The sequence below is a fragment of the Apodemus sylvaticus genome, chromosome 11 (assembly GCF_947179515.1).
Source record: "Apodemus sylvaticus chromosome 11, mApoSyl1.1, whole genome shotgun sequence".
In the NCBI taxonomy this organism is placed as follows: domain Eukaryota; kingdom Metazoa; phylum Chordata; class Mammalia; order Rodentia; family Muridae; genus Apodemus; species Apodemus sylvaticus.
Window position 1 is genome coordinate 96346342 of NC_067482.1, and position 25233 is coordinate 96371574.

The 25233-nt window shown below is 41.5% G+C and overlaps 1 protein-coding gene and 1 non-coding gene across 3 annotated transcripts in view; one reads left to right on the forward strand and one right to left on the reverse strand.

Moving 5' to 3' along the window:
- Positions 1–6645: 6645 nt before the first annotated feature.
- The window catches only part of Vps54 (VPS54 subunit of GARP complex), an 85052-nt gene continuing 66464 nt past the window's right edge, over positions 6646–25233 (forward strand). For both annotated transcript variants that reach the window (XM_052199506.1, XM_052199507.1), the window contains exon 1: positions 6646–6740. The gene's annotated coding sequence lies outside the window, so the exon portion shown is untranslated. The remainder of the gene's footprint in view (positions 6741–25233) is intronic.
- Positions 15733–15859, reverse strand: LOC127696907 (small nucleolar RNA SNORA17). Its single transcript, XR_007980354.1, has one exon. It is a non-coding gene; the product is annotated as a small nucleolar RNA SNORA17 (small nucleolar RNA).

Below are 25233 nucleotides of genomic sequence, written 5' to 3' on the forward strand. Positions count from 1 at the left end.
GCCTGAGTAAAAGGAGGGGTGGCCCCGGTTTACAGGATCACCATCAGCTTTCCCAGTAGCTACGCAGCATATGGCTGCTAATGCTATAGAATAAGGTTAGGACACGATAGGATGGCATTCTATAGAAATGATAGATTTAAGGCATTTTAAAGAGGTCTTGATTTCATATAGGATGCACTTGCCTTATGTGAAACAAATTCTGAATAACTCGGCTACTCAAAATAAAAATATTCCCCAAGACTGGAAGGGATTGGTAACAGCTGTACTACAGGACAGTCTGCAGATGCAATGGTTAATATGGTGGAGGAATAGCAAAATAGAGTGAGGGAATGGATATAGTAAAAGATCAGTTGCTGGGTGAAGAGCTTTACTCTACTATAGAAGAACAGATTCAATTTGATAATGCTACTGTAGAACAATGTCACTTAGTGCCTTTAAGAGTTTGGGACAAAGTTGAGCACAGGAAAAAGTCCACCTCAGTTACAAAGATTATACTCTGGGGCTCTTGGGAAGGCTTCACTGATTTTTGACAAACATTAGTTTCAGCTGTGGACAAAGCCATATCAGACCCTGATGGAAGACAGCTGTTGATCCTGACCTTATCATTTGAAAATACAAATACCAAATGTAAAAAAGTTATTAAACCATAAAGGGCTTGAGCAGCACCTATGGATGAGTGGATAAGGGATACAACCGATATTGGTTCTAACTTGTACCATGCTATTATAATAGGTTATGCTATACAGCTAGAGGTCTCCAACATCAAAATGCCTGGTGCCCCAATCATGGGAAATGTGGTCATTTTTAAAGAGGACTGTTATCAAGCTGCTAAAAGTCTCAGGCCTCAAAATGACTGGTGCTTTAATTGTGAGAAATATGATCATTTGGAACAAAATTGTGACCAAGGCATCTTTAAGGGCAATAGTTTTTCTAACTATAAACCAGAAAGAAGGCTTCCAGGGGCGTGCAGGTGATGAGGCAACACATATTCCATTACTCTCCTGCCTCCATTAAGATTTCTTCCTCTTCTCTCTCATGATCACCAACACACACACACTCACATTCACACTCACACATATATATAATTTTATGCATATATAATTTAAATTTAGGTTTCACATATGAGAGAAAACATAGTATTTGTTTTTCTGTTTGTAGCTTATTTAGCTAAACATTATTTTCCTGCAATTGTCATGATAGCATTTTTCTTTATAGCTAAGTTTCCATTCTATGTGTGTACCATATTTTCTGTATCTATTCATTTGCTGATGATCATCTAGGGTTGTTCCATTTCTTACCCTATTGTTAGCAGCTCAGTGTGGATTTACAAATAGCTCTGTGGTATGTTAACTTAAGAGCACTGACTGCTCTTCCAGAGATCCTGAGTTCAATTCCCAGCAACCACATGGTAGCTTACAACCATTTGTAATGAGATCTGATGCCCTCTTCTGGTGTGTCTGAAGACAGCTACAGTGTACTCATATACATAAAATAAATAAATAATTAAATAAAAAAGAGTTATTTTGGTAAACACCCAGGAGTTGTATATCTGATGCCCATCTTCATCTTTAATGATTTGTTTTTGAAAGAGGGTCTCACTGTGAAGCTCAGGCTATCTTGAACTCTCAGAGATTTTCCTGTCTTAAACTCCTAGTGCTGGGATTACAGGAATGACTCACTGTGTATATGAATGTATGGCTACCTGAGTAGCTCAGAATGGAGAATCAGAGTCCCTGAGCTGAGATTTTTGGGCAGTTTGAGCCATCCCACCTGGGTACTGGGAACTGAACTCCCTTCCTTTGCAACAGTAACAAACACTGTTAGCCATTTCTTCATTCTCCCTGCTTTATTTATTTATTTATTTATTTATTTATTTTACTATTTGAAGTGGAAACTTAAGGGTTCTCTGGAAAGCCAGTTGTGTTGGAAGGTGTTTTACTGGGGCAAACACATAAAGGACTGTTTTCCTGATGTAGACACAGGCAAAAGACTAAAGCAGACTCATGAAGGAATGTTTAGCTGAAGCAGACACAGGAGAAAGGATGTTCTGCTGAAGCAAGCACATGAAAGGACACACAATGAAGGAGTCTTTGCTAACAACACACATGTGCCGGTCTGCCTTACATTGTGTAGTTGAGCTGTATTTGTCAGGACTCCACAGAGAGAAACATAATGAAAAATCTTATGGTGGTGCTGCGGTTTCTTGCTGATTCCTCAGACTTAGGCTGATTGGCGGAGAGATGACAGCTAAGAAGGATGCACTCACTGAGGCAAGACCCATGGAGGACAGGAGCTGTTTGGAGGGACAGTGAGGGGCTGAGCTAGGCTTGCTTATAGAGCTAGCTGTGCAAAGCTTGTGGGTCTCGAGTGTTCGCTGATCTTTGCTTTCCTGAGAGAGGCACAGCTGAGAACTTCTCCTGGGGTTACTCCTGGTCCCTCCTGCTGACTGGTGCCAAGGCTGAGGCCTGGCTGTCTCTGCTCGATGATGCTATAGCTGCGGATTCGTGTTTGTTCTTCCCACCCTACCGAACTGGACTGCTGGTGTATGTGTGAGTGTTTGTGAGTGGATGGCGCTGCCACTGCCTGCTCACTCCTGTGAACTGAACTGCTGGTTTCAAGACAACAGATGGGAGTTGCTCCAAAACAACAACAACAACAACAACAACAACAACAAAAACCTTTCTAAACAGGTCCACTTCCCTCCTCCCATCCACCATAGTTTCTTTTCCACTCTCTCTGGTGCATGGTGGGCTACAAGGGATCCTTTAAGAAAAAAGTTTAAATTACAATTATTTATTTACTTAAAGATGTATGTAGTTGGGAGCAAAGACTTTGGTTTCAGCACTTGGGAGGCAGAGGCAAGAGGTATCTGTGAGGTCCAGGCTAGACTGGGCTATACAGCAAGTTCTAGAGCAGCCAGGAGTTGATACCTTGTCACAATCAAGATTTCTGTAACCTTTAATCATTAACAGCCATAACAAAAGTGCTAAGTAGACTTTTAGTAATAGTGTAGCTAAGCAGGGCAACATTTTCTACCAGCCTTTATTAATTTTCTGTGGCCTTGATATTGGAAAATGAGCCACAATAGTGTATTTCACACATTTGTAGTTGAGCATTTCTTTCTAATGCTAAAATGATTCAAATGATAGCAACCAAACCTATTATTTAACTTATTATTTTGAACTTTCCTCTTAACAAAATTACTTGCCCAATTTGTTTTTGTTTTGAAAAGCTGATTACTATTACTATTATTATTATTTTGGATTTGGTTTTTTTGAGACAGGGTTTCTCTGTGTAGCCCTGGCTGTCCTGGAACTCACTCTGTAGACCAGGCTGGCCTTGAATTCAGAAATCTGCCTGCCTCTGCCTCCCAGAGTGCTGGGATTACAGGCATGTGCCACCACCGCCCAGCGAAAAGCTGATTATTAATATTTACTTTTCTGTGTAGATTTCAGCTAATGAGTTGTTCTGTAACAAAGTAAAAAGTAAACCTTTTGTTGGGTCTGGAAAAGAACCAAGCACAATACATAAGGCTCATTTTCTTCTTGTGGCAAGCTTTCAACAGTAGGGGGCAAACCAGTTTGTCCTCTTCTAGAGTTGGGGAAACACCCAAGGCACTCATAGATCAATCCAAGTGCAAACTAGAACAATTTGCAATTTGTTTTTGAAAAATTGTTTCTGTGTGATTAAATCACTCTAACATATTACTTCAAGTAATTTTTCAAAGTTGAGAATATTTAAAACTTACTTTTTTAGACAATTTGAAATATATACTGTTAACTATGGCTGCTATGTAGTGCAACAAACCACAAAATTTTATTCATTTAAACTTCACGGTGGTTCATTTGACCACTTTCTTGTTCAGATTTCTTCCCCCCCCCCAAACCCTGGTAAGGTACTATTACCATACTGTCTCAGACTAGACAGCTCCCGAATAATGACTCAGAGATTATTTATTATAGCTTAGGCCTTGGCTGGCTGCTTACTTCCCAGCTAGCTCTTCTAACTTAAATTAACCAGATGATTCTAGTCCATGTTTGCCACATGGCCCATTACCTCTCACAGCCCTGGCATCTTCCGCCTGCTGGCAGATCCTCCCCTCTCAATTGTTCCCCATAGACTGGCCCTCTCTTTGCCTGGAACTCCTGCTTTTCCTCTCCTGCCTCAGCTATTGGTTTTCAGATTTTTATTAAACCCATCAGAAGGTGAAGGAGGTGTATATTTACAAAATACTGAGGCATTTAATGACCCATAAAAATAACCATACCAAAATTCAGCCAGTATTCAACTCTTTGCCAATACAGAAATCACCATTTGAATAATACAAAGACAACCTTTACACAGTACACAATAAGATTCCCTCAATGGTGTTCCACTCTGTTTCTCTGTAAACTCCTCTGGTTTTATAAGAAATCAAGGATTTAAGAGGACTTTAAAGCCAGGTGGCTGTGGCACTTGGGAGGCAGAGGCAGGTGGATCTCCAGGTTTGAGGCTAGCCTGGTCTACAAAATAAGTTTCAGGCTACACACTTCTCCACAACACCCTCCAAAAAGGAATAATTTTTTTTTTATGATTAAAAAAAATTGTGTTAGTTTTTTGTTAACTTGACATAAACTAGAGTCACCTGGGAAGAAGCAATCTTAATTGAGGGATTGCCTTCATTGTGTGGCCTAAAGGCAAGTGTGTGGTTAATGACTGCTTCAGGAGAACTCAGCTCACCTCACTGTGAGCAAAGGTCCTGAGTGGGATAAAAAAGCCAGCTGAGCAAGGCCTGAGACAGAAGCCAGTCAGCAACAATCTCCTCAGGTTTCTGTTTCAGTTGACTCTTTGCTCTGACTTCTCTCAGTGACATTGTGACCTGATAGTTGAAAGATGAAATAAACTCTTTCTCTCCAAGTTGCTTTTGGTCCTGGTGTTTTATCACAGCAATGGATAAGCAAACTAGAACATATATTTTTTATATGTTGGATGTATTATTACCCTCTTTATTATACTATTGTAGAGGTGGCTTGTTTGTTTTCTTTTTGAGATAGTCTCACATTACCCCGACAGGCGAGTGTCCCATATGGGCTCTGAGGATGGCTTTGAACTCCTGATCCTCAGGTCTCTACTCCAAAGTGCTGGGATTACATGGCTGCTCCACTGTGCCTGACTCCATTGTAGAGAGCTGAATTCAGACAAATATAGTGCAGGACTTTTCCTTTGGCTAATCTTTAGTGTTCCCCCTCCCCTGTGTCCTTCTGTCCTTCAACCATACCTTTTTGGTGAGAGAATTAACAAAAGCTGTTAGCAATTTTCAGTGACTTAGTAAAACTAAGACTTGCATCAGTTTCTTTTTCCAGTTAACTACTGAGTTACATTTTTACTTTTGCTTTGTAAAACAGACTTTTGAAATGTGTGAAATTTATTTGTAGGGAAAACAGTTTTAAAATGGAATAAAATCTTTATACAATTAAGAAAGACCCCCCCCCCCCCCAAGTGATTAAGACTTTTTATTTTTTATTTTTTCCAGACCTTGGTCGTTCTGAGTACCAAGACTCCTGACTCAACCAAAGGTGACTAGAGACATAAAACATATATTGTAATCTAAGACACCCTATCTTGCAGATTGTACGTTTACTAGTAAGATCGCAATTCTCTGTGAACTCAGCCTAATTGGAAATGCTGTTAGGAATCATATAGATTTTAGTAATAAGCACACACACCCAAGTTTTTTGGACCTTCAAAAGGCAGGGACAACTGATTTATGCGCCTGAGAAATGTGACAGGTGATTGGAAGCCAGGAACTGGGGGACAGGGGTAGCCTCAAAAGACCTTAAGTACTGGAGGCCAGTGGGTTATCTGGAGTTGACCTTTAACCCTTGAAAGGCATTAATTTTGGAAACGGAGCCATGTTTGTTTACTATGAGGGGCTGAGGGAGTCAGGGGAGGCGGAAGCTAGGGCTTTAGCAGGTGTGGGCGGCCGGGAGTCAGTTAGTCTGGGGGGGCGAGGGGTCCGCTCCCGCCCGCTCGCCCGCCGGGGAAGGCGGAAGGCAACGCTCGGCTTCACTGGGCAGCCTGGGCGGGGGGAACGGTGCGAGCCGGAGCGCAGTTCGGAGAGGACTTCTGCCTTTCCGAGGACGACAGGGGGAGGCGCGGGGCAGCCACGCGGGGTGGTCCCGCTCGGGGGACGCCGGCTCCGCGGCGGCCGCGCCAGGCCCCGTCGGAGCTGCGTCGCGGCTCCCGGTCTGGCCGCGGCCCTCCCGCCCCGGCGGAGCCGCGGTGGATTGTGGGCTGGGGGCTGCGGCGGCCTGGCGGCGGCCTGCTGCACGCTCTCCGCGGACCCAGCGGCGCCGGGCCGGTGGCGTGAGGCGGGCGGCGGCGCGGGGAGCTGAGGCGCCGGGGGCGGTGGTCGCGGCGCGGCAGCGGCTCCCCTGGAGGCCGGGGATGTGGGAGAGGCGGCGGCAGCAGCGGCGGAGGCGGCGCTGCGGACCCGGGGGAGACTGCCGGCTGACAGGACACCCGGGCGAGACGTGAGGGGCCCGCCGCGGCCGCTCTGCCCCCGAGCGGCGCCGGGCTCGAGAGGGCGGCCCTGTGCTCCCGGGCCCGCTGGCCAGCAGGCGCGGGGCGGAGGCAGGAACCGGGCTCGGACCCGGCGCGCAGGGCGGCGGCGGCCGCGGAGCAGCAGTGTCGGCGCGACGTGGAGGGATGGAGGCGGCGGTGCACTAGGCCTCGTCTGGGGCTGCCGCCCGGGACCGCAGGTAGGTGCGGGGCCCGCGCTTCGCCGCCACCCTCCCCCGACCCGGCGACCGGCGGGGCGGCGGGACCCCCCTCCCCGTCTCCTCGGGGCTCAGAGCTGACCGAGTTTCGGAGCCCGCGACCGCGCCGGGGCTTCGTCCTCCCCGCCACCACCACTTCCTTCTCGGCACTCGCAGGATCCGGGCGGGCAGCTGTGCCCCAGCCGCTGCCGGCGCCCGCAGGTGCCGCTCCAGCGCCCTCGCCCCTCGCCCCTCTCCGAATCCCGGACCGGCAACTTCCATCAGTCCTAGTAGACGCGAAGCCCAAACTTTCCCTGTCCCCTTTCATCCAGGCCCTTAACCCCTCTTGGAGCCTTCTAGAATAAAAACAACAACCCCCCTGGAGAATACTAACCCAAGGTAGAACTCGGCTTTGTGCAGTTTTGCATTGTAGTTTAAATTATTTTATTTCTTTCGGTTCTGCTAACTGCTGTCTGCAAGGATACAAAGACAGGCCTTCCCTGTTCTCCGGGGGTTGTTTGGCAACTTTTGCCTGATCATTATAATTAACCACTTGGCCTGTGGCTTTTTTTTTTTTTCTAGAATTTTGGCCTATTAGAGTTATATAAAGTGTTTCTTAAAATTCTTTTTTAACCAAGTTTAGTTTTTGGTCTTTACAGAGACTTCTTTTACTTTCGAAGAATTAAATTGGGATACTTCTGTTTTCTAATTGATTTCATTTCTGGTTCTTAAACTCAGGTCAGTCTTAATACATGTTCAGTGGGCAGGGGATATTATGATGCATTATTTGTGGTATATGGAGAAGTAGGTGAAAAGCTGCAGATTTTGATGGGCATTCAGTTTTATAAATGGGAGTTCTAATTGGAAAACTATTTGATTTCCTAGCAGTTAGGCTGGAACAGATGGAATGACGGGATTTGTTTGACTGTAGTACAGTGAGTTGGTTTCCTAGAACTGGGCATTGGCGCGCCACACTAATTATCATTAGGTAAAATTAATCTCTTTGTACTTGATAGTTGTAGTTTAGGACGTTGGATGCTAACAGTTTTATTTTGTTTTGGCTGGTTTTAAACTGAGTTCTGGCAACCTTAGAACTGTTACCATAAGTACCAGTCTGTTCCCAGTAAAACTGTAAACATTATCATTGTTTTGTTGTTGACACTCATATAATTTGTACTTGTGGTATTGTTACTACAGCATTTGGCTTTCTAAAATGTTTCTTAGTTGTTTTCAAAATTATAACTGGCAAAGTTATCTCTGGTTTACTAGGAAAAGAGGATTAAATTTGCATGTATTTATGTTTTGGAAAAGCTAAATTATATTTCTGAATAAGAATTTTTATTACAATTAGAGCTTATATAAACCATGAAAGGAAAACCTGTTCCTAATTACACATCTTTTCCTGTCAATAAAGCTGACTATTAACTTTTTATTCCTACTCTTTTTTTTAAAAACAGCTTTGTTGAGTTAACATACTGTAAATGTAAAACTCACCTATTTTAACTCAGTGCTATTTTGGTTTTGCCTACTCGTTAAGCTCTGCTGAAGTTTTAATCCAAGGCCTTGTGAATGTAGGGAAGGGACTCTACCACAAGCTATGCTCCATTTGGTGCTGAGTGTGTTTACTGTGTGATCATCCCCACAGCTTATTTTGAAAACCCTCTCCTCAACCTTTCTGTGCTTCTAGTTTTCCTACCTCACCCTACTGTCCTCCAGACAGCACTAATCTACATTTTATCTCAATTCAATATGGGCCCTTCACACAAATGATGTGTAATTATAGCTTTTTGAAAAATTAGCTTAAAGTCAATGTATATAATTTTTTTAAAAAATTGGGTCAGTAAGATCCAGATCCTCAGAATTAAAAAAAAAACAAAACAAACAAACCCAAGAATATTGTAAACATGGTTGTGGAGAAAGAAGAAAAAAACGCATGAATCACTTTGGTGTCCTTAAGAGTATTGGTGAGCTGAGGGTCGGTCAGTGATACTGAATACTGGAATATCAAATTGGAAAGGACCTTACAGGTCATTGTTGGCATACTTCCTGCTTGCCTCAACAAAGCAGACACCAGAGGAAGAGATCTGAAGGGTAGAAACTAGAATCTCCAGGATAGTTGGCACGAGACCTGCGATGTGCTTATGCGATGTGCTTATGGGAAGTGAGGAACCTCGGGAGTAGGGGTGAGCTGGGTGCTGGGATTGTTCAGATTCTTGTGTGTCTGTGTTTGACCTCATGCAATTATAACTGGGCAAGAACTGGACATTCTTCCAACATTAGGGACAAGTGCTGACCGAGGGTCTGTGCAGACAAAATACATGTTTTAAAAACTTTGAAAATGCTTAAAAGCATGACAAATATGTTATTTTGAAATGATATATTAAAACCCGTTTACTTTTATTTATTTATTTATTTTTTGCAATTTGGGTTAGGGAGTAAGCAGCTAATCTTGAGAATGAAAAAGAACATTGTAAACAACATATAGACTGTTTTATTGTGTCAGTATAAATTTGGAGAAAGAATAAAAGCCTTAGTGGCTTGGGTAGCCTTAAGGGTTAATTTGGTGAGCTGAGGGTCGGTCAGTGAAATGTTGGATCACGTCTTACATTTTAACATTTTTAAAGATGCACATTAAAAGCAATTTAAAAATTATGACTAACAGTATATTTGGAAGCTTTCTTTTCTAAAGTTTCAGAGTTCTAAAATCTAAAACAATAGCTATCCAACCATGATTTCGTTCTTCACAGAACTTTTGCAAGTGTCTGGAGATGATTTTGATTGTTAGAAAAACCTCTACTGAGGGATGTTAATAAATGTTATATAATACATAGGCCTCTCCTTCCCCTTGGAAGGAAAGACTATCTGAATCAAAGGATCAGGAGCTCTGTTTAAACTCATGGTCTGCACGATTCTGGTCAGGGCTTGGAGGTTACATGGCTCGATTCCCACTGAATGTGATTTGGTGGAATAGAGAAATACTTAATTCACCTCACAGTTCTCTTTATTGGGGGAAGCAATTGAGGGCAAAGCAAAAGGGAACAATTTGATAAAGTGAAGATATGTTTTGGTCTGTTTGGTTTACAAATGTGAACAGAAATACCCTTTTAGAGGCTAGAGAGATGGCTGAGTAGTTAAGAGCCCTGGTTGCTCTTCCAGAGGATCTGAATTCAGTTCCCAACATACACAACTCTTTGTAATTTAAGTTCCAGGGAATCTGATCCCTACTTCTGGCCTTCTTGGACACCAGGCAAATGTGGTGGTACACAGACTTATATGCAGGTAAAACACTCATATACATATAATAAAACACATTCATAAAAGAAAAATACCCCTTTCCCTTAAAATGTCAACTTTATATTAATGTAAATTTCAATTACTGTATTTTGAATTGCTGATTATTACTGCATGGGTTTTTGAAATTAGAAATAAACCTATAATACTATCTTCTTTAGCATGAGTGATTCTACCTTCACACATCCCCTAACTCCTACAAGAAGCTACATGTTTGAATGGTTTATGAATGCAAGTAATGTATGTAGTAAATGTCCAGAATTTTCATATTTTATATACAACCTTCATTTCTACTTCTCTTGTAGGCCTCACTTTTGACTCTAATGTTTTTAAATTAATTTTTAAATACTTGGGATGTTGCTGTGATCCTTCTCTCCTTCCTGAGTACTACCTGTACCACTGTTTGGCTTTTAGGTGATGTTTTGGTGATTAAAAAGTGGTAGGATCACCTTTGTTACTTACTGTCCATGTGACTTTAGAGAAATTATTGTTTCTGGGCTTCAATTTTCTCATCTAGAAAATAGTGTGATTGGTGATTATTATGAAGTTACTGCTAATGTGAGTTTATGGGTTGTAAGATACTTTGTCTGGAGAGCCAAATCCAAATAGTTGAGTAAGTAGTTCATGCATTAGCCTGACGATGCTTTGTTGGCTTTAACATTCTCTTTTGAGAGTTGTTTCAGAAGAACAGATTAGAAAGGTCTATGTAGAACTTATCTGTGGCACCTGGCAATAGATTCTTTTTCTTCCAAATCTTTTCACATACCATTCACTTTTTCTAGAACTCCATTACTCTGCTTTCCCTCATTGGTCTGACTCACTTTTTAGTTCTTGGTAAGCTGTCATTGACTTTGCTTTTTTACGAATTTATTAATATGTATGTATGTTTTGTCTGTTTGTACTGTTGATGTGTCTGATACCCTTAGAGACCAGAAGAAGGTGTTGGATCCCCTGGGACTAGAGTTATAGATGGTTGTGAGTGGCCTAGTGGTTGCTGAGAATTGAACCCAGTCCTCTGCAAGAACAGCCAGGGCTCTTGACTACTACTGAGCCACTCTCTAGCCTCCTGGTATTGGCTTGATTATTTAAGATTTTTAAGCCATAGGTCAGTTGAAAGATATGCGAGAGCACCACATTCCCCATTGTTTTGTTTGTTTGTTTGTTTTGTTTTTGTTTTTTGTTTTGTTTTTGACAAACCTGTGAGGATATTCCCCCCATTTTCAGACATGTGTCTCTCAATTATAAGACTATTCTTCAGGATTATATAGTCATGGTATCTATAAGAATGTCAGCATTTACATGGTAGTGTTATTTGACATAGAGCTAACACTTAAAACATTCTCAGTAGTCCACGCTATTCTCACTTAATCTGCCCCACTCTATCACCATGAATCGAATGGCCAAAAGGAACTTAAAAAGGAGTCCTCATATTGGACACAGGGCTTCTACTCTGTAGTGACAATTTGACATTTTGGTTTCTTTAAAAAAATCACAGAAATATTATAAGAATATGCTTTTATTTTAATCCCAGGTGTAGGATATGGGACTGCTTCAGATTGTCCTCAGCAGCTGGCTATGATTTGCCTCATGCTCTAGCAGGGTTGTAATTTTTCCAGTGGCAACAGTGTCTACAATTGTGTGACATTTGGAATTCTGGGGACTTATCAGAGGATATATAATGCTAGGGCCCCAAGAAGCAGACTGGGTTGTTGGTTGGTTGCTGTTGGAGGCTATAAAGAAGTTAGGAAAGGAACTCACATATCTTAAAGGAATGAGAAATAATAATTTTATTTTAATTATAATTTATGCTAATGAGCAGGAAGTAGTCTGATGGTAATGTTGCCCTCTTTCCTCTCTATTCTGTTTTCCTCTCCTGTTTAGTGTTAGGGGTTTGTAAGGGGTGGAAGAAGGGGGATGGAGAAGGGCGGAAGAAAAGGAACCCACAAAGTGGCCAAAAGTCCAACTACATATAAAGTCTATATAAGAAATGCACCTAATGGTCAAGGATACACAGCGCTTGCCTTTTTGACCAGAATATAGCTGTCTGTTCTTTAGGATTAACCCACTGCCTGACTGTTCACCAATTCTAGTATTTCTGATCTCTTGGTAAAGCCAATTCTCCCATTCCCAAAAAAGTTCAAGAACTAAATTAATGTTCTGTTCATTAAACCTATCTCCTTGAGTTACCGATTCTTGACTCCTCCTCATTGCCACCCTTCTCCCTCCCCCACCCCTCTCCCCTCCCCTCCTCTCCCCTCCCCTCCCCTACCTCTTCAGCAACCTGTCTTCCATTTCAACACTCATTTGGCTTAGGATAAAAGAAAGACCTACTCATTAAATCTAGTAGCCTATATAATATATGCAGTCTTCATTTGACTTGACCTTACTATCTTCAAAAGTGATTTTAGAAGGTATGAAAAGTTAGAAAAGCATTATTTGTAATTCTCTAATGATTTAAAGACAAGATCATTAATGGATAACAAAACTATCAATTGAAAGGTTCTTAGGAACAGGATATTTGTTCTTCAAAAACTTGAATGTGAGAGGCTTTAGGATTTGTTTTGTTCTAAAACACTAAAAGTCAGTTTCAGGACACTAAAAGTCGATATCAGTATTCTAATTTCACTTTGATTGGCAAAAGTTTTGCTAATAATGCAGTTATATCATGATCCAGAGAAGGAGTAAAGTATCCAAATATCTTTGGGCTTTTCCTGAAGTATTTATTCACTAGAGACAAGTTGACCTATAACTGTGGATTAATTTTAGTAATTAACATATTACTGCTAGGAGTCTCCCATTTTTCATTTTGAATATTATTTAGTTTTAATTTTAAAATTATAAATTATAATAATTTTTGTTCCTGAAACTATCAGTTATTTTATAAGACATTTAAAATACACAAGTATAATGATCAGAGTTCAGATCCCACTTAAATCAGTAAATTCCAAGTCAGCTAGGTAGTCTACCTGAGAAGATACAAAAGGGGTCCCCACAAAAGCTAGTTAGGCAGACTTGCCACACCAGTGCCCTCTGGGTTTGATTGGAAAGCCTCACCTCAGTGAGTAAGGAAAGAGCTTTGGATGATGACTCTGGACATCAGCCTTGAACTTTTGTTTTCTCATATACAAGTCTACTGTTACACATAATGTGCCCACACATGCACAACATACACAGAAGATGAAAAAGACAACTTTCTAATTACAATTATTTACAATTTATTCTAGCCAACATTACCTCTTCTTATCCTTTTTTTCTTTATTGAAAATAGATTTTTTTCCCACACATAATTACTGTGTGCCTGATTACTGTTTCCCCTCCCTCTATTCCTCCCAGTTCCTCCCCATTTCTCATTCAGATCATACTCTCTGTCTCTATTAGAAAACAAGCTTCTAAGGGATAGTAATAATAATAATGGAGAATAGTAATAATGAAAACCAACTTATTGGAATAGAACAAAACAAACAGAAGGAAAGAGCTCAAGAGAAAGGGCAAGATACAGAGACCCACTAATTCTTACACTCAGGGAAACTTCAACCGGAAGCTATATGTATACAAAGGACCTGGTATAGACCTGTGCAGGCCTTGTATGCTGTTCCCATCTCTGGGAATTCATATGAGCTTTGGTCATGTTGATTTAGAAAGCCGTGTTTTATTGGTTGGGGTGGGCCAATTCATAGCCCTAGATTGGGTTCTGAGAGGTGTGTGAGCTGCTCAGCACACCCTGCTACCAGGGCCAGCTCTACCCTGCTGTCCAGGTAAGGTACAGGACCTGCTCTCCCACATGTTGTAGCCAGTGAGAGGGACATGGCCAGCTCTCCCACTCCGATGACGCTGGGATCAGCTCTCCTGCCTCCTGTTGGGGACGAGGGAAAGGAAGGAAGGTGTGTCTACCTCCTCTTCACCACTGCCCAGCAGACAAGAGGGAGGAATGCTGGATCTCTGGCCCTCATGCTGTCAGGGACAGTTCACCTGCAACCCCCACATCCAGGGCCAGCTCCACTCTGCTGCTTAGGTGAAGTACAGGACCTCTTCTCCCCCCCCACCCCCCCCAGTCCTGCAGTGGTGAAGGGCCAGGCTAATTGTACTACTCTGATGACATTGGAGCCAGCTCTCCTGCTTATCATTGGTGGTGACAACGGGTGGGGAAGTGGATCATCTCTCTCTCCCATGTCACCACATGGCAGACAAGTTGTGAGTCTAGTTATTCCATGTTTACACCCTTGGGGCCGCTCCCCAGCACCCCAGCCATTAGGGTCAGCTTTACTGTGCTGCCCAGGTAAGGTGCAGGGCCTGCTTTCCAGAATGCTGCAGAAGGTGAGGGGAAGGGCCAGCTCTCTTGTTCTCACGATCACATTGGGACCAATTCTCCCACTCGCCCACCACCCATGGTGGTAAGAGCAAAAAGGAGTGGAGAGAGCTTGCAAGTGCCACCACGTAGCAGCCAAGAGGCAGGGCTGGCCCTCCCCACTCTTCTCATCAGCTCATCTACAACTCCCACATCCAGGGCCAGCCAGCTGTGCTGCCCAGGTGCAGGGCCTGCTCTCCTGATTGTTACAGTAATTGAGGGCCAGCTTTCCTGTTCTGATGACCTTCTGTAGGTGGCAAAGCAGGCAGGAGGGTCTCTTTCATGCCTATGTTACAAGGGCAGGATCAGCTCTCCCATGCTCACGCCCTTGGGGCCCATGCCCTATGGACTAGCTCTGCCATGCCTTCACCACCAAGGTCAGCTCTACTGTGAAGTGCAGGGTCCACTATCTCAAGTGCTGTAGCTGGTGAGGGACAGGGCCAACTCTGCTCTCATGACCCCAGGGCCAGGTCTCCCACCTGCTGTAGGTGGTGAGGGGTGTGTGTGGGGTGTCTCTACCTCATCCATGCCACTGCATGGGAGATGAGTGGTAGGGGGAGTTCTTTCACTCTCAGATCCTTGGGGTCTGGCTCACCTGTAAGTCCTTTAGTGTGTAGGGCCTGCTCTCCTGAGTACTGCAGCTGGCTAGGGGTGGAGTCAGCTCTCCCATAATGTCCAGGTGAGGGGTGGGGCCAGTTCTGCACAGCTCTCAGACATGAACATGTCCCTACCCATGGGACATCCACCCAGACCAGGGACATCCACATGGCCTTTGGTGGTAACAGACCGCTGGTGCTGCAGGCCACAGACCCATACAGGGCCCCAAGTGGAGCACAGGCCAGGTCCCAAGTAGAATCACCAGCTACACATATCAGGCTGTTCCTCACTACCTTTGAGTCTCTAGTTCTGCCTCTCTTCATTGTGCCCACATCCTTTGTTTCTCTTTCTCTTTCATTTCTCTACCATTTGTTTCACTTACTCCCCCCCCCCCCCTCGGGTCTCAGGAGTTCCACACTGCATTATGGTGCCGAACACAGGTCATCTTGGGCATGGTCTGACTCCTGAGGCCTTCGTGGTGCCTGACTGGTGGTTATCGTAGGCTAGCTCCCTGTCCAGACCCCATGGTGCCCAGTTTGGTGTGTTCCTTGCTCAGTACACCAGAGTGGTCCCATGCGAGGGTCCTTATCTCAGACCATCTCCTGCTTGGGGTCTTCAGTCTCAGGTGGGGTTCTTCTAATCTCCACCTTGCTCCCAATCCTGGGAGCTGTTGGGCCTTCGTGGTGCTGTGCTGGTGGTCCTCTCAGACTAGCTCCCTGACTGAATCTTCTGGTGGTTGTCTCAGGCTCTCTGTTTTCAGGGAATGTTAGGCTATCATCCAGATGTTCCTAAGTTAGAACACTCAGGTTAGACATAGCCTTTCTCTTTTCTCTGCCACCTACTGACTCACATGTGACACAGCAGCCACATCAGCACTTCTAAGGGCAGGTTCAGAACACATTTCTTGTTGAAAATAGTAGAATGTTTGCTTATAGCTTTTTTTGGAGTGGAGTGATTTCCTTTTTGCTAAGAATACAATATCCAGGTGTTGGTGGCACACACCTTTTATCCCAGCACTTAGGAGGCAGAGACAGGCAGATCTCTGAATTTGAGGACAGCCTGGTCCACAGAGTGAGTTCTAGGACAGCTACACTACACAGAGAGACTCTGTCTTGAAAAACAAAACAAAAAATACAGTTCATCACACCGATGCAAATGTGTACTGCATTACACTTAAGAGTGTAGTCTAGTCTTCAAGAATTCTTTTATAATTATACAGGAGCCATTCCTGTCACTTACTAGAACATGTATATAACCAGGTATGGTAGTCCATGCTTGTGTCCAGGTGCTAGGGAGTTGAAGGCAGGAAGATTGTAAGTTTATATAAGCTTAGGTTAAAAGTGTTCATGGCTAACTTGGACTACTTATGAGACTGTCTATAAAAGCCAACTTTAAAAAAAAAGACATAACTAATAGTTGTAAGAGTCAGTTTACTTTTTAATTGAAGAGACTGTGGTATAGAAGCAGAAGCATGGAATTTAGATAAAGTCTGAATTCAAGCCTCATAGTTCTGATTACTTACCTAAATATTTTGAAACCAAGTTACTTTTAAACCTATTTCTTTTACTATATAATGGAAATTATAAATGCATTTATGAGAATGTTTTGAATATCAACAAAATTATCTCAATAGAGCCAATCAATTATGAACTACAGTGTTTGGTAAAATATTGATGGTGTAATTTTTTTTTTTTACTAATTTTATATTGCTTCCTTTCATGGCATCCTTGCTTTATTCATTAATACATGTCTCATTCTTTTATGTAAAACTTTAGAAACCCTTAGATCCAGCTGTGGGGGTGAAGCAATCTCGTTTTTGCCCTCGTTCTGTCTGATCTCTGTCCTAATTCTCCCCAAGGTAAGAACATTTGAAACAGGAGGAGGATGTGAAGCAACTGCCTCTTAGGCCAGTTTGCTGGGCTGGCGCCTAGTTCTGGCTGATCTCCAATTGGGGCCTAAGCCCAAGTGCCTCAGAACCTGTTTGTGGAGTTCCTTAGACCCTCTCCTCCCCCTTTTCTGGTCTTACTATGGCTTCCTAATACTCTCCTTTTTATAGATGTGCAGTGAGAACCATTGTTCTCTGATTGGCTATTTTTCTTTCCTTGGTTTTGCTTCTTCTTGTCTTCATATTTACTCTTCACCCCAATCTCAAGACTAGAACTAAACAAAGTAATGGAAGTCCATGCTGTTACAGTGTAAGTAAATGTTTGAATGGGGAACTATGAATGTTGATCCTTTCTTGTTTTAAAACTAAAATGTTTGCAATACTTAGCAGTAGTAGTTGCACTTACTTAATTATTTTCTATGTACCTATATGGGGACTTTTTGGACGTACCAGTGGTTAAATAATGACACAGACTTACTAATATAGTTCAGGATTTTAGCAGACTGTCAACTATTTCAATCTTAAGTTTGACCCAGCTAACTAGCCTCTGACTCCCACTTGACTCCTTCTCTGCCTCGCTGTTCCTGCTACAGTTGACTACCTCTGGGTTCTCTGGGTGAGTAAATCCCTCTTTCTCATTTCTTCTCCTATAGACCCTTGCTCAGCTTGGAACTTCTACCGTCCAACTCCCGCCTAGCTGTTGGCTGTTAGATCTTTATTAAAGCCAATTAGCAAGTAAGGAAGGATGAATGTTTACAAAATATGAGGCCAATGATGGGCCATAGGAGTAACAATACCAAGATCTAGCTAATACTTAGCTCTGCCTGTAAGCAATCAACAGGTGAATATACAGAGACACCTTCACACAGTGTACCCCAGCATATACCACTTAATGTGTCATGAGCTTACAAAGGATACTAAAATGCTACGACATTCCTTTGTGCTATTTCTTTTTATAAATGAAGACACTTAAGATGTCTGGAGGTAAGAAAGCTCTCAAATGACATACACCTAGTAAATGATCAAAATCTAAGTTTGTGTGGCCAGTTTTCTTAAGCACTGTGTTATTTTTCAGGAAAGAGAGAGAGCTGGAATCAAGTTTTAGAAAGCCAAATATTATTATATAAATATATTATGGACTTATGTTCATATACATTCAAAAATAATATGTGAGTCATTGTTAATGGCACATGTGGCCTTAACATAGTTTTCCACAGTATTCATTTATTTGAAACATTATATAGTGAACATTCATAAGTTTATAAAATGCTAGGCATAATATAGGTCGGTAAATGAGACAAATGAAAGTTTTATAGTATAGTGGAAAAGGCAGGAAATGAGCAGATAAATAAATCCCCTGTAACATGAGAAAGTACTGTAAAGATTGTGAAATACTAGTTTGGATCAGACGAATGAAGGGCCAATATGTTTAGAGAAATGGGACAGTTATCAGGAAAGATGTCTTAACCCACTAGGCAGAGAGAGAATCACTGTTAACATGTTGTTGTATCTCCTATACATTATGCATTGTATAACCTCACAAGAGGTTTTCGCATAGAGATGCTAGAAAGAGATATGCTAGAATTTTTTTTTTTTTTTTATGAAATACAATTACAACTTTTGAAATAGTAGCTGAGCCTTTAAAAAAATCTTTTTAAAGCCGGGGTCTTTGTGTGTAGCCCAGGCTGTTCTCAATCTTCAGTCCTCTGAGCTGTAATGTGCCTGCTTTGAACATTGCTGTCATTTCCTCGTCTTGTGTTCCAGTTTAGCCTCTGCAGTCTGACTTTCGTTCCCATTGCTGACTTATGATTTCCTAATTGACGAGTCTCAAGGGTTTTTGTTCTGATGTTTCTCTCATTATTATTGGTGCATTTTGGTCTGATAATTCTACTTTTTCTCCCACCTTTAAAAAAATGTATGTATGCAAGTGTATTTGTATGTGTGCGCACAGAGGCTGCTTGTGCCGTGTGCCCAGAGACCGGATGAGGGTGTGGGATCCTTGGACCTGGAGTTGTAAGCTGCCTGACGTGAGTGAGTGTGTGAACTGAATTCTGGCAGCTGAAAGAACAACAAGTACTCCAAACCACCGAGCCTTCTCTCCAGCCCCCCTTTTTGTTTTAATCACAACTTTCCTGGTACTGTGATTGAACCTTGGACCTTGCAGCATGTGCTCTGTCACTGAGCTTCATTCTCATCCTCTCAAACTTGTAAAAAATATTTTCCTATAGAATGTTTTAAGTCTTTTAAAATTTTATACTTGGTTGTCTTCTCTTACCAGTTTTCTTCCAGACTAAGAAATGCAACAATACTAGCTAGGGTCTTAACGTGATAAGAATGGAAAGCTGTCTTGTGGATAAAGCCAGACATCTTTATTAAGTGTTGTCTAGCTCAAGGACTATTTCTATTTAATGAAAAGAAGAGAGACCTGTGGCACAGGTTCCTTCTGGTCTGTGTGGGAAGTGCCCCAAGCAGTCCTTGGGCACAGACTCTGCAGCCAGTTCCATAAAACACAGAGGAAGCTTCATTCTCTCCTGGCATTCTAACGCCAGGATCATAGGATCAGAGGTGAGGAGGACACAACATCGGTCCCATCACAGGAGTAACTGGGACCAGTGTGTCCCAGGCACTCAGGAACTCTGCCAAACTAGTGGCACGGGTTCCTTCCGGTCCGTTTGGGCCAGGTGCCCTGAGCTGACCTTGGGTGCAAACTTCATAGCCAGTCCCATATCACCCAGAGGAAGCTCCATTCCCAGGTGCTCTAACATGCCCAGGATCACAAGAGCTTGGTCACACCAGGATCTCAGGGTCCCAGAGGCAGCTTGACTCCCAGGAGCTTGGACACACCCACGATCACAGAGACAGTTTGACTCTGAGGAGTTCTGACACAACCAGGATCACAGGAAGGACAGGCTCCAGTCAGATATAGCGAGGGCAGGTAGCACTAGAGATAATCAGATGGTGGGAGGCAAGCGTAAGATCATAAGCAACAGAAACCAAGGTTACTTGGCATCATCAGAACCCAATTCTTTCACCACAGCAAGTCCTGGTTATACCATCACACCAGAAAAGCAAGAATCAAATGTAAAATCACATCTCGTGATGATGATAAGAGGACTTTAAGAAGGACATAAATAAGTCCCTTAAAGAAATACAGGAGAACATAATTAAACAGCTAGAAGCCCTTAAAGAAAGGAAACACAACAGTCCCTTAAAGGGTTGGAGGAAAACACAACCAAACAGGTGAAGGAAATAAACAAAACCATCCAGGATCTAAAAATGGAACTAGAAACGATACAGAAATCACAAAGTGAGACAGCCCTGGAGTTAGAAAACCTAGGAAAGAGATCAGGAGTCATAGATACAAGCATCACCAACAGAATACAAGAGACAGAAGAGAGACTTTCAGGTGCAGAGGATACCATAGAAAACATTGACACAACAGTCAAAGAAAACACAAAAAGAAGCTCCTAACCCAAACATCCAGGAAATCCAGGACAAAATGAGAAGACCAAACCTAAGGATAATAGGTCTAGAAGAGAGTGAAAATTCCAAACTTAAAGGGCCAGAAGATATTGTTAAATATCTTCAACAAAACTATAGAAAAAACTTCTCTAATCTAAAGAAAGAGATGACCATGAATATACAAGAAGCCTACAGAACTCCAAATAGACTGGACCAGAAAGAAATTCTTACTGTCACATAAAAATCCAAACGCCAATTACACTAAACAAAGAATATTAAAAAGCAGTAAGGGAAAAAGGTCAAGTAACATATAAAGGCAGGCCTATCAGAATTACTCCAGACTTCTCACTAGAGACCATGAAAGCTAGAAGATCCTGGGCAGATGTCATACAGACCCTAAGAGAACACAAATGCCAGCCCAGGCTATTATACCCAGCAAAACTCTCAATTACCATAGAGGTAATTACCATAGAGGAGAAAACAAGATATTCAATGACAAAACCAAATTTACACAATATTTTTCCACTAACCCTTCCCCTACAAGCACAAGGGTTATGGAAAACACCAATACAAGGAGGGAAACTAAAACAAGAAAGCAATCTTTCAACAAACCCATACAAACATATTTGACCTCTAACAACAAAAATAACAGGAAGTAAGAAGCACTTTTCCTTAATATCTCTTAATATGAAAATATTACCAACTGTCTTAGGGTTTCTATTCCTGCACAAACATGACAAAGAAGCAAGTTGGGGAGGAAAGGGTTTATTGAGCTTACACTTCCACGTTGCAGTTCATCACTAAAGGAAGTCAGGACTGGAACTCAAGCAGGTCAGGAAGCAGGAGCTGATGCAGAGGTCATGGAGGGATGTTTCTTAGTGGCTTGCTCAGCCTGCTCTCTTATAGAACCCAAGAGCACCAGCCCAAAGGTGGAACCACCCACAAGGGCCCCCCCCACTTGATCACTAATTGAGAAAATGCCCCACAGCTGGATCCCATGGAGGCACTTCCCCAACTGAAACTCCTTTCTCTGTGATAACTCCTGCCTGTGTCAAGTTGACACACAAAACTAGCCAACATATTCTAATTGAACACACCAACATATTCTAATTGATTAAAATTCAAAAATATGAAGAATTAGAAATTTGTTGGCTGTCATCCAGTGGTCCTTCTAATTTGGTAATTGGAGAAATAGGTCCAATATTGTACAATCCATATACACTTTCTGCTTGTTTGTACATGACAGTGTCTTGCTGTCAAGACATAATGGTTTTGCAATCATGCTTCTATCTTAGCCTCTCTATTAGTAGGATTGTTTATTTGATGTTTTTACACTATATTATGGTTTCCAGAGCAGCTTATATATTTCAAAATTATTTATACAGCCAAAAGAAACATAGACGATTACTTTGGGAGGTGGCTTATAAGAGAACAACAGAATGAGACTGAATTTTTTGCTTGATATTTATAATTTGTCAATTTTGAAGATGACCTTATAAGTTATTCTTTTTCTGAGATGAATGCTTTTTGAAATCTTCACAGCCAACGAGCCAGACTCTTACCCTCACCTAATGTCTGTGCCACCCTCACATTGTTCATTGAAACAGTTGATGACTTCATGGATAGACCATCTTAATATACACACCATTTCTTAAATGAAATTTAAGAATTCTCTTAAATCAGCCCTGTGGGCTGAGAATGATGACAATCACTCAAGTCAAATAGCTTTGACCATAGCAGGAAATCTGTATCCAAATAATCATGACTACAATTCATTCCTTGGCACAGCAGAACTGACAACTCTTAGCTTAGCTACTATGGAGGTAAAATCCTTTGGAGATGTGGGAGGCATTGAAGTACAGCCTTATTACAATGAACTCCAATGTCCAAAATTTTTTCTTATTTTGGGTTTGTACCACAGTAAGAGCCAAGATTTTAAGCTCTACTAGAAACCAACCAACCAACCAAAAAGATTTTATCTATTTATGTTCATTTAATAACATTCATCATCTTTATTATAGGTATACATATATATGTGTATATATATATATATATATATACACACACACACACATATACATACAATGTTGAATATCATAAAAAAAGTTTTAGCCAATTTAAAAAAAAACAAAACAAAACCCAGCACTCTGGAGGCAGAAGGATCTGTGAGTTTGAGGCCAGCCTGGTCCAGAGTGAGTTTTAGGACAGCCAGGGCTACACAGAAAGCCCTGTCTCAAAAAGTTAACCATCACTAACATTTGTTGTAAGAATCAACCAACAATGATATCCTTCACTGAGCTCTTACTTCTGATGGAGTAAATGTATATAAATGGTTGAGTGAATTAAATCATTTTATTAAATGGAATCATGAGTTAAAACTATACAGAACTGGCTCTATTCCTAGTATGAGTGCTTTGGTAACCACAATTAAAACTTCTTTAAAGAGTTGTCAAGCTTAATCTTACCATGTGGTTTTTGTTTGTTTGCTAAAAGGGAAAAAAATGTCCTAAATTTGCTTATGATGCATGACTGACAGGAATATTTAGCAAAGAAGATAGTTTAACAATGTGCTTTCTTTCTTCTAAGTATTTTCTTTGTGAGTGTGTGTATATGTGTGTGTGTATACACATAAAGATATATATGTATGTGTTGGTATACATGTATGCACATGTGTGTTGAATCCAGAGGGAACAGCCTTGGGTGTTGTTCCTCTGATGCCATCAACCTTCTAGAATTTGGGACAGTATCTGGACTAATCTGGAACTCAGCCTAGGCTGACTGGCAGTATAACCCAGCAATCTCCCTGTCTTTATCATGCTCTACTGGGATTACAAGTGCATACTACCATGCCCAGCTTCTTGAAAATGCAGGTTTTGAAGCTCAAATTCAAGTCTTCAAGTTGGCAAGGCAAGCACTTTTTTGACTCAGCTATGCTCCTAGTCCCTGTAGTCTTATTGTTAATTGGTTAGTTATACTATAGCCAATTAACCATTTCCTTTTAATTTAATTAAGTGTGTGACTATTGGAACTTTTTTACTTAAAAAAAAAATGTAGAGTTTTGTGTGTGTGGATCGTTTTCTTGATTAATGATTGATGTGGACCATGCCAACCCTGTTCAGGTGATCTAGGGTTGTATAAGAAAGCATACTGGTCAAGCCTTGGGGAACAAACCAGGGTCTCTGTACCAGTTTCTTCCTCAGGTTCCCCATTTGATGGAATGTGTATGGTTGAGACCTATGAGCTGGATAAACCCTTTCCTCCCTCAAGTTGCTTTTGGTAACAGTTCTTATCAGAGCAATAGAAAGCAAACTGGAACACTCCTTCTCCCATCTTCTCTTTTTTATTTTTGGGCAAGATCTGGTTTTGAACTCTATAATGTAGGTGGGTTCGAGATCACACTATAACAAGATGATTGAAGTAGCGGGTTTTCTTTTCTTACCATGTCTAGTGCATAAACTGAGAACATCACCACCCCAAGTTATAACTGAAGGAGAGACTGAGGAGGAGAAAGAGACAATCAAGAGAGATGGCAAGAGAAAGGGGGGCAAAAGAGTGCATAGCTGAAAGAAGTGGGGTTTAAGGGAATGAAAAGAAGCTGAGGGGGTGAAGCCCCATGAACTGGAGGTTAAGGTAGACTCCGGTGCCATGCCGGCTGGGCTCAGTCTATAAAAGGGGCTTGTTTTTAAAGGTTTATTTATTTTGTAAGTACACTGTAGCTGTCTTTAGATATACCAGAAGAAGGCATTGGATCCCATTACAGATGGTTGTGAGTCACCATGTGGTTGCGGGGGGAATTGATCTCAGAACCTCTGGAAGAGCAGAATTGCAGTCAGTGCCCTTAACTGCTGAGTCATCTCTCCAGCCTGGCCGCTGGCATCTTTATTGATGGATCAAAAACCAATTGGGGACAACGTTTGATTCAGCATTTGGTTTGATTAAATCAGAGCATTAGAACCAGTCCCCAACCCAGTGTAAAATGAAACCGTTTGATAAGTTTTTTCCATATTTGAAGTTATGCAATAACATCATCTTGAGGTAGATTTAAGTAGTGGTACAAATTGAGTAGTTTTTTTTCTGCATACTTAGATTTTGTACTAGTATTTACAATTATGTAATTTTCTCTCTTTAAACTTTTACTTTGAAAATTTAAAATCATATGGAAAAACAAAAGAATGTTCAATATTCAATATAGTTTTCCTTGTTTTTATATTTTGTCAGATTTGGTTTATATGAATTCTTTGCTTAATCACTTAAAAGGAAATTGCAGGTAGTGAGATATATCACTTGTAAATACTTCTTTATTCTAATGCTAAGCATAAAAATATTTCTGATATGTTCTTTTTTTGTTTGTTTGTTTAAATGTATATGAGTACACTGTCACTATCTTTAGACACACCAGAAGAGAGCATCGGATCCCATTACAGATGGTTGTAAACTACCATGTGCTTGACAGGGAATTGAACTCAGGACCTCTGAAAGAGCAGCCAGTGCTCTTAACTACTCATCTATCTTTCTAGCCTTTTTTTCAATACAGTTAATACAACTAAGAAAATTAATGATTTCAAAATACCATTTTATAGCTAATTCATATTAAAAGTTCCAAGCCATTTTATAAAAAAACAGGATTCAGTCAAGTATAACTGCTTTTAGTTGTTGGTGCTATACTAATTTAGTCCAGAATGACTTATTAAAATCAATAAGGAACCAGACCAGTTTTCTAATATAATGCCTTATGTTTTTGATTTGATTGTTTTCCCCTTAAAGGTTTAAACCTTATTCTCCTGTTTTCTGTTTTCTGTTTTTTGTTTGTTTGTTTGTTTGTTTGTTTTTGTAAGTGGAAAGGTAGGTCTTTAGCAAGTAGGTCAGTGCCTTTAGAGACTCCAAAGTCTGTATATTTTCTTAGCATCTCCCCCATC